This window comes from Bubalus bubalis, chromosome 14 (assembly GCF_019923935.1).
Source record: "Bubalus bubalis isolate 160015118507 breed Murrah chromosome 14, NDDB_SH_1, whole genome shotgun sequence".
Lineage (NCBI taxonomy): Eukaryota > Metazoa > Chordata > Mammalia > Artiodactyla > Bovidae > Bubalus > Bubalus bubalis.
In genome coordinates this window covers 40775627-40790349 of record NC_059170.1, presented here as the reverse complement: position 1 = coordinate 40790349, position 14723 = coordinate 40775627, and the positions used below count along the sequence as shown (strand labels likewise).

At 52.2% G+C, this 14723-nt stretch overlaps 1 long non-coding RNA gene and 1 other non-coding gene across 3 annotated transcripts; both read left to right on the top strand.

Moving 5' to 3' along the window:
• Positions 1-8248: 8248 nt before the first annotated feature.
• Positions 8249-12188, top strand: LOC123329214. 2 transcript variants are annotated; one of them, XR_006544559.2, is made up of 3 exons: positions 8249-8686; positions 9342-9711; positions 10941-12188. It is a non-coding gene; the product is annotated as an uncharacterized LOC123329214 (long non-coding RNA). The 2 variants fall into 2 exon arrangements; XR_006544560.2 differs by lacking the exon at positions 8249-8686 and adding an exon at positions 8739-9020.
• Positions 8404-8477, top strand: TRNAW-CCA. The gene has a single exon. It is a non-coding gene; the product is annotated as a tRNA-Trp (tRNA).
• Positions 12189-14723: the final 2535 nt, after the last annotated feature.

The following is a 14723-nucleotide window of genomic DNA, read 5'->3' as shown; positions in this document are numbered from 1 at the left end:
CCATCCGGGTGTGCTGTAGCACCGAAGAAGTGTTTCCATTTGGGGATATTTTCAGTGGGTCACTGGGCCCCGTGACATCACATCTGCTGCACGGTCCATCCTAGCCCTGTCCTCGGGGTCTCCCTGAAGCCCCCTGCTCAGGCCTGGGCTAGAGGGGGAGGAAGACAGAGAAGACAGGCAGGAGCTCTGGTCCCTGAGGGTTCCCAGGGTGGGATCGGGTGTGGCGTCTGGTGGAGATAAGAGGGAGATGAGGAAGGGGGCAGAGGCTGCTCCCTCCTCCTGAGATTTCAGGGGTGGGGCGTCCAGGATGGGGGTGCACCCCCCCAGAAAGTCCCCATTCTCTTAGGGACGCAGGTCACAGAAGGTGAGTTTCTAAATGAGCGATTCTTAAATGCCAAGCTGGTCCAAGGCTAAGGGCTCCAGGCTCTGCATGGAAACAAGGAAAATAAAGATGTTTGGATGAACTTGATGTATTCAGTTTTTAAAGTTCTGAGAACATGCTCTTTCTATAGTTCAAATGTCCTTTCTTTAATGAAATGACTCTGATGGCAGATGGTTTTTTTTTTCCCCCTTTCACGTACTTCCTTTGAAACATGGGGAATCCCATGTTAATTTTGACATCTTACTGTCCTGTGAGGCCCCAACCTCTGAGAAGAACAGCTCCAGCCTTTGGCACATAAAACTGATCTTCTTCCCTTAAAAAAAAAAAAGAAAAAAACGATTCTTCTGACTTTGAAGAAGTATGAGGCTCATACCTGGGAAGAGCAGACTCCAGGATGGGGGAGGGGGGAGGGGGGGGAGGTGTGGGGAGGAGGGGAGGAGGAGAAGGGTAGGGAGGAGGAGGGGAGGAAAGAGGAGGAGATGGAGGAGGGAACCCGGAAGCGCTTGGTCCCTAGACTGGCTGGAGCTAGGATGCTAATGTACGTGTGTGTTTAGTTACTTCAGTTGTGTCAGACTCTGTGACCCCATGGACTGTTGCCTGCCCAGTCTCCTCTGTCCAAGGGATTCTCCAGGCAAGAATACTGTTGCCATGCCCTCCTCCAGGAGATCTTCCTGACCCAGGGATTGAACCCCGGTCTCCTGCATTTTCTGTGTTGGCAGGCAGATTCTTAACTGCTGAGTCACAGGGCAAGCCCAGGATACTAATACATGGATGCTATTTTACTCTTCATATCCGTGTGTGTAAAGATGTTATACTGAGAACAGTGCAAGCAGTTCATGAATAGTTAGAGCTCGCAGAGGGAAAGAGAGAGATGAAGCCACCAGCAGCCTCTGGCTGGTGTGAGAACTTTGAGGCTCATCCCTGTTGAGCTGTTGCTGAAGAGGGCTTGCTGGGGCCACAAGGCAGGAAGAAAGCTGCAGCAGTTTCTCTTCATCTGTTGTCCCGGGAACAGAGAGGGAATCGTGAGTCTGGGAGAGGAACTGACTTGTTTCAGGGCTCTGATGAGAGAAGGACATGGAGGGACCTCAGGGCTCCATCGGCACAGTTGATTTCCATGGAGATTCCTGCAGCCCCGCCCCTGGAGGAAGTAGCCCTGGGGAGGGGTCTTCTGGGTGGGCTGGTGGGGACCAAGGCTGGACCAGCCTCTCGAAGCTGTGGGCCTGCATTTGAGTGCCTTTCTCCTTCCACCTGACACTGCAGGGAGCACAGAAATGGCTTCACATCGGCTCCAGGGGGCCTGAATGACCTTGGAGTGGGGATCCCAGGTTACCCACTCCCCTCAGAAGCAGCCCCACCCAGTCTCGATCCCAGGGGAACTGCAGAGCCAGCTGGAAGGTCCTGGCTCTAGGTCAGATCAGGAAACCTGGGCCTCCAAAAGCCATTTCTCTGAAAGTCCACTTGCTAAGACTAGTTCTTCGAACCGTCAACTTGCTGTTTATCTCCAATTTACCAAACAATTATCTCTAAGGACACTAAGGATTACAGAGATTCACACTGGATAAGATGCTCTGAGCAGTTTCTGAATATTTCTCTGGTTTTCTTTGTTCAGTTGGATATTTTAGTTTTTAGTTTGTGGCTTGGAAATTGGTTTTGTTGCTGTCAGTTCATGTCAACATTGAACCATAACCTGACAGAGATGAACAGTCTCTGAGTCTTTCTTTCTTTTTTAGTATATTGGGGAAGGGAACCTATTCCTTTCAAGGTGGAGTAGCTAAACCCTTGGCCTTAAGAATTGTAGATGGATGGGGTAGGTTTCTCTCGAATAGATTTTCAAAACAGACTGCTGCTTCAATACTCCTTTCAATTTACAGATTTGTTAACTGCCTCCATCAAAGCGCTATTTTGCGTACGTTTTAAGTATTTGATAATTGCTCATGTCTGAAATGTGTCACGCACAAAACTGACATTTGGCTGAGCAGAACTAAACTGACACATCTATGGAAACTGGCTGGGGTGAAACCACTTTGGCAAAAACAAAACTAATTTCAACTAAAGCAAAAATTCCCCCATATCCTTCAAGGTAATAGTTTTAATGAATTATGCTTTTTGTTGTTGTTCAGTCACTAAGTCATGTCTGTGAAGGACAGGGGAGCCTGATGTGCTGCAGTGCATTGAAGTCACAAAGAGTGGGACAGACAACGAAAGCAAAAATTCCCCCAAATCCTTCGAAGTATTAATTTTAACGAATTAAGCTTTTTGTTGTTGTTCAGTCGCTAAGTTGTGTCTGTGAAGGACAGGGGAGCCTGGTGTGCTGCAGTCCATGGGGTCACAAAGAGTCGGACACAACTGAGCGACTGAACAACAGGGTCTGTAGAGACACAGAGAGGTTTGTTATGGGAACTGGCTCATGCATTATGGAGGCAAGGCCCCAGGACCTGCTCCCTGTGGGTGGAGGCCCAGGAGAGTTGAGTCCAAACCTGAAGGCTAGGCTTCAGGGGGCTGACGGGGTACACCCTGACGTCAGCCTGAAGGCTCAAACCAGGAGACCCCTGTCCAAGGGCGGGGGAAGGTGGAGGTCTTGGCTCAAAGCAGAGAGTGAACTCGCCCTTCCCCTGCCTTTTCGTTCTGCTTGGACCCTCAATGGATTGGGCGATGCCCCCCCTTGCCTCCCGGCACTGGGGAGGGAAATCTGCTGAACCAGGTCGAATTCCTATCACTGCTGTACACACCCCTCCCACCTGCACCCAGAAACAAGACTCCTGCAGCTCTTGGGGCATCTCTTAGCCCCACCAAGATGACACACAGAATTAACCATCACTCGGTGGAGGAGGGAAGTAGGAGATCCCAGCACAGGTAACTGGCAAGACAGATGATGATCTGGACATCAGGCCACCGGTTCCAGCTGATAAGACTTCAGATCGATGCTCCTCTCTTCCCCCTCAAAGTTGGGAAGAACAGGTTCTCAACAGATTCAGCTGTGCTCCAGGTCCTCAGGAACCCTCTAGATTAATTATCCAGCCCCATTTGTTCTGTCACCCCACCCAGGTTCTGAGCTTTGAGGTCATGAACATGGCCCCTTCACCCAGATTTTGCTAGATGGTCACAGTCCAGAGGGCACAGCCCTGCATCTGAGAAGCCAGGGCCTGCCTCCTCCCTCCTGGCATCGCCCAGCATAGATGACCTCATCCGCTCCTCCCATGCTCCGCTCCACGTTACCGCAACCTGGGAAAGGGCCCGTGCCCCTGCAAGCTTCTTCTTGCTCACCTGCATCTGTTTGCTATCTCTGGCACTTGGGTCTCTTTCCCGCCTAGACGGCCCCACCCCAGGGCACGGCAGGAACTTTCCACATCATCCCTGCCGGTCCAGCCTGAGCCCGCCTTTGCTATAAGCCATGATTCCTTTTAATTTTTTTTAAAAAATTTAACCTTTTTATTTTGTATTGCAGAATAGCCAGTTAACGATGTTGTGATAGTTTCAGGTGAACAGAGAGGGACTCAGACATACATACACATGTATCTATTCTACCCCAAACTCCCCTCCCATCCAGGCTGCTACCTAACACTGAGCAGAGTTCCCTGAGCTGTACAGCAGGTCCTTGCTGGTTATCCATCTTAAATATAGCAGAGTGTACTATAAGCTGTGATATATTGAGTGCTGGCTGCCAATTAAAGTACCTGGAGAGCTTCGGAAAAGGTCACATGTGGCCCCCCCCAATGTTCTGAACCCACAGTTGGTCGGGGGGTCCTTGATGTTCTGGGGTACCTGGCTTTGCCCTCTGCTTCATGCTCCCAGGTGCTTGGTGGCCGAGGTGAGAAAGTGAGAAGAGAAAGAAGCACTTACCTGCCTCCAAAGCCACAGTTCTGCCTGATGACCCTGCCCTGGGCCTCCTCCGCCCCACTGGTCGGGGGCAGCGCGCTGGGAGAATTGGGGTGGTGAGCACGGCCCAGGCTAGAGGCTGCTGTCGCCCAAGTCAAGTCTGAGTCACTTTGGGAGCCGATGGTGCTCTCCCAGTCAACTCGCAGCCCCCTGCGCCTGCTTTGCCCCCCAGAGCCAAGCCTGGAGCCCTGGTCTTTCTGCCTGGCTGACCTGGGACCCAGATGGGAGTCAGATCTGGGGAGGGGGTTGCAGGTGCTCTTGGCAAACTGAGTTTTCCTGCATTCAGAGCCGTGGGTACCCACGTGGGTGCCGATGATGCTTACCTGCTCATTCCTTCTTTCCACAGCGTTTCCTTGAGCCGTACACCTGCCGTGGGTCTGAGGACAGGAGGGGGCGGTCACAGGAGCCGCAGGAGGAGACGGAGCTGCCCCGAGTGTGCAAACAGGAGCCAGTTCTCCCCGGGAGAGCCGGGCTCTTGCTGAAGCTCAGATTCCTTTCTTGCCTCATCTTCCCATCCTTCCCTCCCTTCAACGTATTTCTGGGTAGAGTGCTGTCCAGCCCTGGTGACGCAAGAGAGTGCCCACTTTGAAAGCTCCCTGTGCTGGGGACAAACCTGGGCACAGATGAGAGCTGGAAGAGGGGGTGCCCACTGGAGCACTACCCCCCACCAAGATGGGGGATTCCTCCTGCCGGGGGCAGAGATGGCTGGACAGGACGTTTCAGTGGGTCTCTCAGTGTTGGGGGCTTCGAAGACCACTTGGGCTGTGGGCATTGCGAGTTTCCAGCAGTTGCTCAGAAATGTGTGTTGAGGCCCCCAAGCTCCTGAGGGCGGAGTCAGGGAGGTTCTCCAGCTGCCTGGGCATGCGTCCGGGTGGCCGCCCATCCCTGACCACACGTGGAAAACAGATGATGCAGCACTTGTGGTTTGTTCGGTGAGAACACCATTTGGGGAATAACAGGGGTCCTTGGGGGAGAAGAGTTGGGAAGCACTGATGTGAGGTTCTCCAAGACCCTCTACGGCAAGGCCAGCAGGGGAGGAAGGAGGAGGGTCCCAGTCCCTGAGGGTGAAAGCCAGGGGTCGGGCAGGACTCAGGTTCTGACCTGAGCCTCACTTGCTCTGCCTGCAGCCTGCAAGGATGATGGGCCAGTTGTCCTGAGTCCACCTGGTCTCAGGGAAGGCTGGGAAAGAGCACAGTGGAGACCCTGCCTGAGTCTGGGGAATCTTTACCCATCCCTCGCCCCCTGCTGCTGAGCCCCGCCCGCCCCCCCCCCCACTCCGTCTGCCCCAGCAGGGGGCTTGGGCAGCAGGTGATCCTTGACGTGAGGACCCAGCCCTGTAGCCAGGGCTCAGCTGCCCTCTGGGGCGATGGCCCAGTCGATGACGGGGGTCACGGTCCTTGAGGGGAAAGAAGGCTGGACAAGGCGCCTGGTCACCAGGAGAAGAGCCCAGGGAAGACCGTGGACAGGAGGGTGGGCTGGGAGTACCAGGATCTCCCCCCAGATACCCAGGCTCACTTTGCCAGCGGCCTTGGAAGGAGTGAAGCTGACCTTGGTGCTGACCTCGAGTTAGATCTTGGCCCTGGTTTTCTTGTTTGCAAAATGGAGGTGGCAATACTTTTCCCCTGAGGGCTCTATCAAGTGGTACACAGGGGCCAAACCACCTCAGACATGGTAGAATAAGCACAGAGGCGGCCGCCTGAGGCCGGGGGGTATGTGTGTCTTGTCACAGGCTCCCAGGTCCGTGTGGATCCCCGGGCCCGAGATGATGGGCTTGTTTTACTCCTGCAGCTCTGGGTGGAGCCTGAGAGGTCCACGGGGCTCCGCTTCCTCCTCTGGGTTTTCCACGTGGCAGGGAATTTCCTGGCAGGAACCACTGCGGTATCTGTCAGGGCCAGTGGGCAGGGATGCTGGAAACACAGCCATTATTGCTCCCCGGACAATGCTGGTGTCTTGCTCTGTGGGTTGGTGCTGGCGAAAAAAGAAAAAAATAGACTTTTTCAGCACATACTTTCAGACCAGAGGATTGTACTTACATGTACATTATGATTTTTATGGGGGAAAGAGAGGGGAGAAAGAAACAGAAAAATAATTAAACCAGTAAATCTTTTGGTTCTTTTGTTTTTTTTTTTTTAAATTTTTTGGCTGCTCCACGTTCAGGATCTTAGTTCCCCAACCAGGGGTTGAACCGGTGCCCCCTGCAGTGGAAGCATGGAGTCTTAACCCCTGAACCTCCAGGGGAGTCCTAAACTGGTAGATCTGAAGGGAAGTCCATTGTTGACCAAAGTTTGGGCCTGATGGTGCCCGAGGTGGTGTGAGGACTTAACCTGACAGAGATAGCCGAGGAGAGAGCTGGCCTCCCCCTCCGAGGGGGAGTGTCCCGGGCAGGACTTATCTCCTGGTGTTTTGTTTTCAGGACGCTGATTGTTACTGTTTGCTTCTATTTATAGTGAGGAAAGTTGGTTTTCCACTTATAATCATGGCCTTTAAAATACATTTACTGAGTGCAGAATGTGTGGAGTAAAGAACAGCAGGTAGTGAATGGTACAAAAAAACCAGAGAATTGTGATGGTGGTTCTAAATGACCCGGCCTCTGGAGATATCCATGTGCCCAAGCCTTTCATTGTCCTGAAGACTGGCGGAGGCCCCAGGAGAGGTGGGCTTGACCAGAGTCCCAGGAGGGAAAGATGGGGCATTAGTGCCCTGGAGAACAAGAGAGACCGGGGGTAGAAACAGTGATGATGTAGGAGAAAAGGTCAGAAACTCCCCCAGTGGGATGGCTGAGGCGGGGGCGGGAACAGCTGAGGGCAGAGGACCCTGGACCTCGCCCCTCTGCAGGGGCAGGCTCTGTTGCCCTGGGGAGGGCCCCAGCATGGTTACCGCCTGCTCCGTCCTCAAGCACCGGGGGAGCTCGGGACTCAAGCCAGAGGCCAATATCTGGCCACAGCCACAGGGGGACCCTTTAAAAACACAGCTTCCGAAACTTCTGATTCTTTGCAAAGTTTTTCAAAAACTTTTGGAGGTCTAAAAACTTCTGTTTTTGCTCATCTGCACAAGCACCGTGAACCACTTTCTGCCTCGTGACCTGTAGGTTTCCACCCAACTCTGAGGACAAGTCTATCCTCCACTGTAAAGTCAAGAGATTGAGTAAGAGTGGGCTGTTCAAGTTCAGCTTGTGGGCCTGGGCCAGTGGGACGCAGGATTTAGGGGCAGAGGGCGGCAGGCCTCAGGCTACAGTCCATGTTTGTGACCTACTCCCCTGTTTGCTGCCCTGGGAGAGTGGCCTTGGTTTCTCTCCCTGAGGTTTATTTTTTGCTCCCTCTACTTTGGTCCAAGCCCCAGGACATGAAAAGGGAGAACAACCCTGCCTGAACTCTACCTCCCTAAAGGTGAGGGGCTGGGGTATTCACAGGGTAAGGACACAGCGTGGTCTGAGGTGTGGGGAGAAGGGAAAGGTGATGGGAAATAAAAGGTGAGTTTCACTGTTCTGAGCAGGCCTTGACTAAGCTGTGGGTTTTCCATAGGACACTTGTTCAGTAGATGGAGCAGTTAGCAGCTTCTGAAGGTAGCCTTTTGGGCCCTGATGTCTCAAAGGTCACCAGGCGGACACTCGTGCGTGCCCAGTGGGAGGCTTGGTGGTCCCAATCAGCCTGAACCAGACACAACTGACTCCAGATTCTTAGAAAACAACTTGGGCAAACATCTTATTGTTTGTGCTCAGTGATGTGTGGAGGACACGCAAGCCTTTTGTGACGGCAGTGAAAGCAAGCTTGATAAATGAGGACAGGTACAGGTGTATTGGATTTAACAATTTCCTTTGGTTTCAAAACCTTAGTAAACATGAGTGTGTGTATGCTAATTCTCTTCAGTTGTGTCTGACTGCGACTCCATGGACTGTAGCCCACCAGGCTCCACTGTCCATGGGATTCTGCAGGCAAGAACACTGGAGTGGGTTGCCATGCCCTCTTCCAGGGGATCCTCCCAACTTAGGGAGTGAACCCGCACCTCTTACATCTCCAGCGCTGGCAGGCAGGTTCTTTACCACCAGTGCCACCTGTGAAGCCCTAATTTCAGTTTCTCCAGGAGCAAAGTAGCTAGTAGCTAGTTCTGGCCCAGTGTCTTTGATAAGGTTGCCAGTGGCTGGGACGTCCCTGGTGGTCCAGTGGCTAAGACTCCATGCTCCCAATGCAAGAGGGCCTGGGTTCAATCCCCAGTCAGGGAACTAGATCCCACATGCCAAGACCCAGTGCAGCAAAATAAATAAAAATTTAAAAAGAAGATGGTGGCTGAGGTTACAGCATCTGAAGGCTTGGCTTGGGGCTCAAGGTTTCCTCCCCTGCTCAGGGGCCCCCTCACGCTCTGGGCAAGCTGGTGCTGACTGTGGGCGTGAGGACTCAGTTCCTCTGCCTGGGGGCCTGTCCACACACCAGCGTGAGTGTCCTTACAGCCTGGTGTCTGGCTCCCTCCAGGACCGAGCACGGCAGAGCGGCTTCAGAGTCATGAGCTGTCAGCTCCATCTTATTCTGTTGGTCATGCAGGCCAGCGCTGAGGCACTCCAGGAGGGGGCGGGGGAAGGTCTGAACTCCAGGATGGCGGCTCATGGCAGGCCTGGCTGCCATAGGGCCCTCACAGCACTGAGGGTCTGCATGGGCCAGCTTCCGTCTGGTACCTTGACTCTCGCTAAGGCTGAGCCGAGATATTGTGGCTTTTCTGGTTCATACAGCAGATATGTCTGAGCACTTTTTCTGTGTCAGGAGAACTGGTGGTAAGGACGCAAAGGACAGTGACCTTACAGACCAGTAGAGAAGGTGATACTGACGGTGGGAAGTGCTCAGTGTTGCGGGGGCAGCAACAGATCCCTGGGGGGGACTAGTGGGGGTATGGGTCAATGGGGCCTTGGAGGCGCAGCCTGGAACAGGTGAGGCCTGGCTGGGTCTGAGGGATTGAACCAAGGATTAGTTAAACCCATCGCACCTGCCTTTACTCATCAAGGTGCTTTTAATTGTTGCTGCAGACGTCTGGCTCATCCTCCAGGCTGCAAGGCGCCTAAGCAATAAATAAGACGCTTGCTCCGGTTGTTTTCCAGAAAGCTGGAGTCAGCTGTGTCTAGTTCAGCCGAGCAAGAGTCAGCGGTGTCCAGTTTGAGCTGAGCTGGTTGAGACTGGCTGGGACCACTGACCTTTCAACTGAGTGTGCGAACATGCAGAGGCCTGTTGCTGAGCTATGTCTGCACAAAGCGACGACCAGGGCACCCTTTTCCATCACCTTTCCCCACGGTCCCCGTGTCTCAGACGACCTGCTTCTTCAGTCTTCATCCCATAAACACATAAGCCCCTTGCCTGAGGGGAACTGGATTTGGGGTTTGTTTTCCCATCTCCTTGCTTGGTGGCCCTGCTGATGGACCCTGTCTTTGCTGCAGACTTTGGTGTCTCTGTTTTGGGTTGCTGTACATCCAGGTAAAGAGGAGCCTGGTTGAAGATGGGTAGGAGGGAGAGGGAGGGGGAAAGAGGGGGAGGGGGAATGTGTGGAAGTAGAGGGAGGAGAAGGAGGGAAGAGGGGGAATGGAGAGGGAGGGGGAGGAAGGGAGGGGAGGAGGGAGGAGGAAGGAGGGGAGGGAAAAAGGGAGGAGGGAGGGAAAGGGGAAGGGGAGGGAGGAGAAGGAGGAAAGGGGGGAGGGGGAAGGGAAAGAGGGAGGGGAGAGGGGGGAGGGGGAAGTGTGGAAGTGGAGGGAGGACAAAGAGGGAAGAGGGGGATGGGGGGAGGGGGAAGGAGGAAAGAGGGAGGGGGATGGGGAAAGAGGGAGGGAGGAGAAGGGGAGGGGGAAGAGGAGAGTGGAAAGGGGAGGGGAAAGGGGAGAGGGGGAGGGAAAGAGGGAGGGAGGAGCACTCTCCCAGGTCGGGGAGCCTGCCTGGCTGCTCAGGGTGCTGGGCATTGCAGGTCAGGGTGTCACTTTCCATGGCTCTGACTGAAGAACCTCATTCCGCACCCTTTGGACCCATGCTGATCAGCAGGCAGATGCCAGCATCTGCCCTTGCTAGTCTGTTCCTGCAACAAAGAAAGTGACTGGAAAGTTGGGAGCTCCTGCCCTGGAGGACCTGGCTGTGTTAGCGCTGGAGCATGGCTGCTGAAATAGTTTCCACTTGTGGGAAAGATCGCCTACACGCCCCTACCCCGCAGGCACGCAGCATGTCACGTTCCAGGGACTCTGCCCAGTCACTTAGATGCTGTCCCGAAGTGTGTACTGACATGCCTGTGGGTCTCTTTCCCTTGTTTTGGAAAAGCACGCTGCCCGCTAGGATCAGCCACACGGAGGTCTGAGAGGACTTGCCTGACCCGGGCCTACTGTGCCCCCAAAGCTGTGCTGCTCCCTGTGAGATGCGGGCACCTCTGATGCTATGAAAAAGTCACCGCTGGCTATTCACTGACCCCTGTGGTTTGTGAGGTTTGTCCCATGTGGGCTTCATGCCCTCTTGTCTTAGGCCGCACGTTCCTTTGGGCAGAGACTCTGGGCAGCCCCCTCCTGTCCTGAGGCTCAGCTGGGCCCTGAAAACACGGTGGTGGAGTGGTAAGAAAGCAGGGGTGAGGGCGCCCCCAACTCTGCAGAGTCAACCTTGGGGGTGTCTTCTGCCCATCTGCTTCCTGCCCCTCCCCCAGTCATCACAGCTTCCATGTCTTTCTCTGGCAGGTGGGTGAGAAGCTGAGGGCTGAGCATCACACCTGGAGATGGAGCCTGGTGGGAAGACGAGCTCATGTTGGCAAAGCTGCATGCTGGCAGATAACAGCCTCTTTTCCAGCCCTGAGGCAGTTTCCAGCTTCTCCAGTCAGGTTCAACCCACAGCTGTAGCCTGAGAAGCCAGAGGGGAGAGAGCTACTCCAACCATGGGGGGAGGCCTGCTGCTTCCTGATCCCATCATAGAGCCCCGCTGGGGAGGGGCCAGAGTGGGAGCCCTGCTACGGTCCTCCATCCTCGAGCACAGAGAAGATGGGAGAGAGGCAGGGGTCTCTGCCCGGGGCTGGTCCACCCCAGCTCAGCTGAAACACAGGCGTCTCCAGCCCAGACTCCATGGGGTGGACAAAAGGCAGTTTTGGGCCCCTCCCACCCAGACTGTGGGGCAGGCCCAGGATGCATGCCTGTCTTAGATGCTGGCCCTTCAGGAGTGGCTGCCCTGGGTGGGTTGGGGCTGGGATAAGCCTGAGGCCTGGTCTCTGGGTCACTGTGTTGGGTACCTGCTGGCCATATTTGTAGAGCATGCACACTGTTACTTGTGTTCTGATCTCTGCAGACTGTCCTTGAAGGATGTGTGCTCCTGGGTCTGGGTAATTTTTTTTCTTTCTCTTAAAAGATAAGACTTCTAAGAGCAGCTTTAGGTTCACAGCTAAACTAGGTGGAAAGTGTGACATTTCAATATTCCTCCTCCCTCACACCCGTGGCTTCCCCGTCATCATCTCCACCGGTTGGTACTTGTGTTACAACTGATGACCCCACATGGACATGTCATTATGACCCAGAGTCCACAGTTGACATCAGGGGTCACTGTAGGTGGTGTGTGTCCTGTGGGTTTGGCCGAACAAATAATGACACGTATATTATACATCAATACAGTATCATACAGAGAAGTTTCACTGCCTTAAAAACTCTGTTCTCCACCTGTTCATCCCTCCCTCGCCACAATCCCTCAAAATCAGACCTTTTTATCCTTGGCATATCTTGCCTTTTCCGTGACATCAAACTAGTTGCAATCATATAGCGTGTAGCCTTTGTTTCCTCCATGTCTTCATGACTTGACAGCTCGCTTATTTTAGCATGTAATAATATTCCCATCTGGATGCCCTGTAGTTCATTTATCCATCACCTACTGAAGGACACCTTGGTTGTTTTCAAGTTTTGGCAATTATGAATAAAGTCACTGTGAAAAAGCACCCATGTGCAAGTTTTTGTATGGACATGAGCGTCTTAAGAGGCAGGGAGGTGGTTTACTGTCTGGTCCTTGCTGGAAGCTTCCCTTGTAGCTCAGTTGGTAAAGAATCTGCCTGCCAATGCAGGAGACCAGTGTTTGATCCCTGGGTTGGGAAGATTCCCTGGAGAAGGAAATGGCAACCCATTCTAGTATTCTTGCCTGGAGAATCCCATGGACAGAGAAGCCTGGCAGGCTACATTCCATGGAGTCACAACAGTTGGACACGGCTTAGTGACTAAACCACCTTTCTGGAAGGTTTCAGGGTCGGGCTGCGTGGAGAAGCTTCCCTGGGGGACCTGGAAACACCTGGTTTCTCACTGGCTTAGCTCCAGGGGGAACCCATGTCCGTGTGTCTGGGAAAGAGGGCAGGCGAAGGAAGCCACTGATGGAGAGGGAAAGGAAAGGCAAACAGGGGAAGAAAAAGAGAGGAAAAGGCTGTGTGGATTAAACCAGAATCCAGATTTTTCTGATTCTGTTGCCAAACGGTAACATAGGACATGGATGTCGAGTTGTTGAGGCAGGTTTGTGGGTCTCTGAGAGGGCAGAGAGTAGACCATCTGTATTTGATGAACATTCTGCCTTTATTATGAAAAGTGAAGCCTGGGGGTTCAGAGGGGGTTAAGAGATTAAGGACTTGGATACAATCCTGGAATTTCATTCTTTTTAACTTTAGCATTTTTAATGAAAAATTTCAAACATCTCTTCAAGAGATATGCAGAGTATAAATTCTCATGATGCCTCATCTTGCTTCAGCAATTCTCAACTTATGTGGTTTCCTTTTTATCCCTAACTATGCTCTTGCCGTATAATTTTGAAGGAAATCTCAGACCTCATGTGATTTTTATCCATAAGGATTTCAGTATGTCTCTCTAGGGACACTGCAATCATAGTACTTCTGTCAAAGAAAATATAACCATATCTTGTGCACTTTATCCAGTCAATTCTGGATATTTTGGATTGTCTTATTTAAAAAACCATTTGCTCGATTTAGGATCCAAACAAGTCCATACATACATCACAATGGTTTGATATATCTCTTAGGTGTAGGATTCCTCCATCTTTCTCTTTGAATTAATTTTACTTTGCTGAATGAACTCATTTGTCTTAACTTCTTGCAGATTGAACTCAGGCTGACTTTCCTGGCAAGACTGCTTAGGTGGTGGGTGGGCGCCTTGTCTGGAGGTATGGTGGTCTTTATTAATGGTTGACATCTAGATCCATCAGGTCATGAGGGCTTACAAAACGGTGCTATTCTATCCTGCCTTCTTCACTGATTAGCTGGGCCACTGCTCTAAAGAAAACATTCCCTTCCTCAGCTATTTAGTTACCCTGAGATATGGTTTGTGGAGGAAAGGGCAGAATAAATGATTATCAGTTTTCAAAGGAGTTGGGTTTCCTGAGATACTCCAAAGGGCGTTTAAAAAGTGGTGTTTTCTTCTTATGGAATCACTTTGCAGCTCTGGGTTTAAATACTCATTATCTTAGTGAACGTGTCCATTGTCTCAAAGCCTCATGATACATAGGACTATGGACACTGGATCTGAGGAAACAACTGTACCTGGTAAGTCCGAAGACTTGCGGTTCGTTCTGGAATTCCTCACTTATGCAGGCAAAACTCCAAGCCCTTCTGATCTGGGAAGGCCTCTGATCTAGGATTGAGGGAGATTTTCTTTTCTAGGATACTCCTCTCATGGGAACTGGCTTCACTGGACAAAGGGATGCGATTCTTTCTAGAGTGTTCTTTAACACTGATTAAGAAAAGCCCAAGTTTGCAGGATGTTATCAGCTACTTTTACCTCCAGGTTGTGTAACCCTAACAGACAATACCACCCATCCACCAGTGAGTGTCTCCTCGAGGGACTGGCAGTTCTGATGAGGAAGAGAACCAGAGAGATGCCCACGCGCGTCTGCATCAGTCACCAAGACTGAATCATGGCGGCCCAGGCCAGGCATCTGTTGATGGTTGTAAAATGAACTCAGTCACATTAGCGTTAGGCGTATGTACAGAAAACCGAGCACTGTGCCAGGTGTGTGCGTTCGCTCAAGCACTAAGCATACAGGAGAGCTAAGTCAGCTCAAGAGGGACCCAAATCAGCCAAAGAGGCGCCAGTCTTAATCGATTCAAAGGCGACTTGGTGACACTGGTGCCCCATTGGCTGACGATTCACCCAAGCGCCCGTACCTCCCCTCCCACCTGTGTGCACACAACCAGACCGAGCCCTGGGTTCAGAAAGACCACTCTTTGCTCAAAACAACACACACAGTGTTTTGAGTATTCTGCTTGTATATATTTAACTTAGATTCTGTGAAGAGTTTAAAGGCAAACTGAGAAGCAGGTTAAGTAGATATATGTCAGTACTACCTACATACCTGCTGGATCAGTGATGACTAAGAGCTGACTTGTGGAATTCTCTGTATCAGAATTACTGGGGGGAGTGTTGACAAATATAAATTAGGACCCCTGTACCCCACCCCCCCTCCCACTGATTCAGTGAAACAGGTGTGGAATT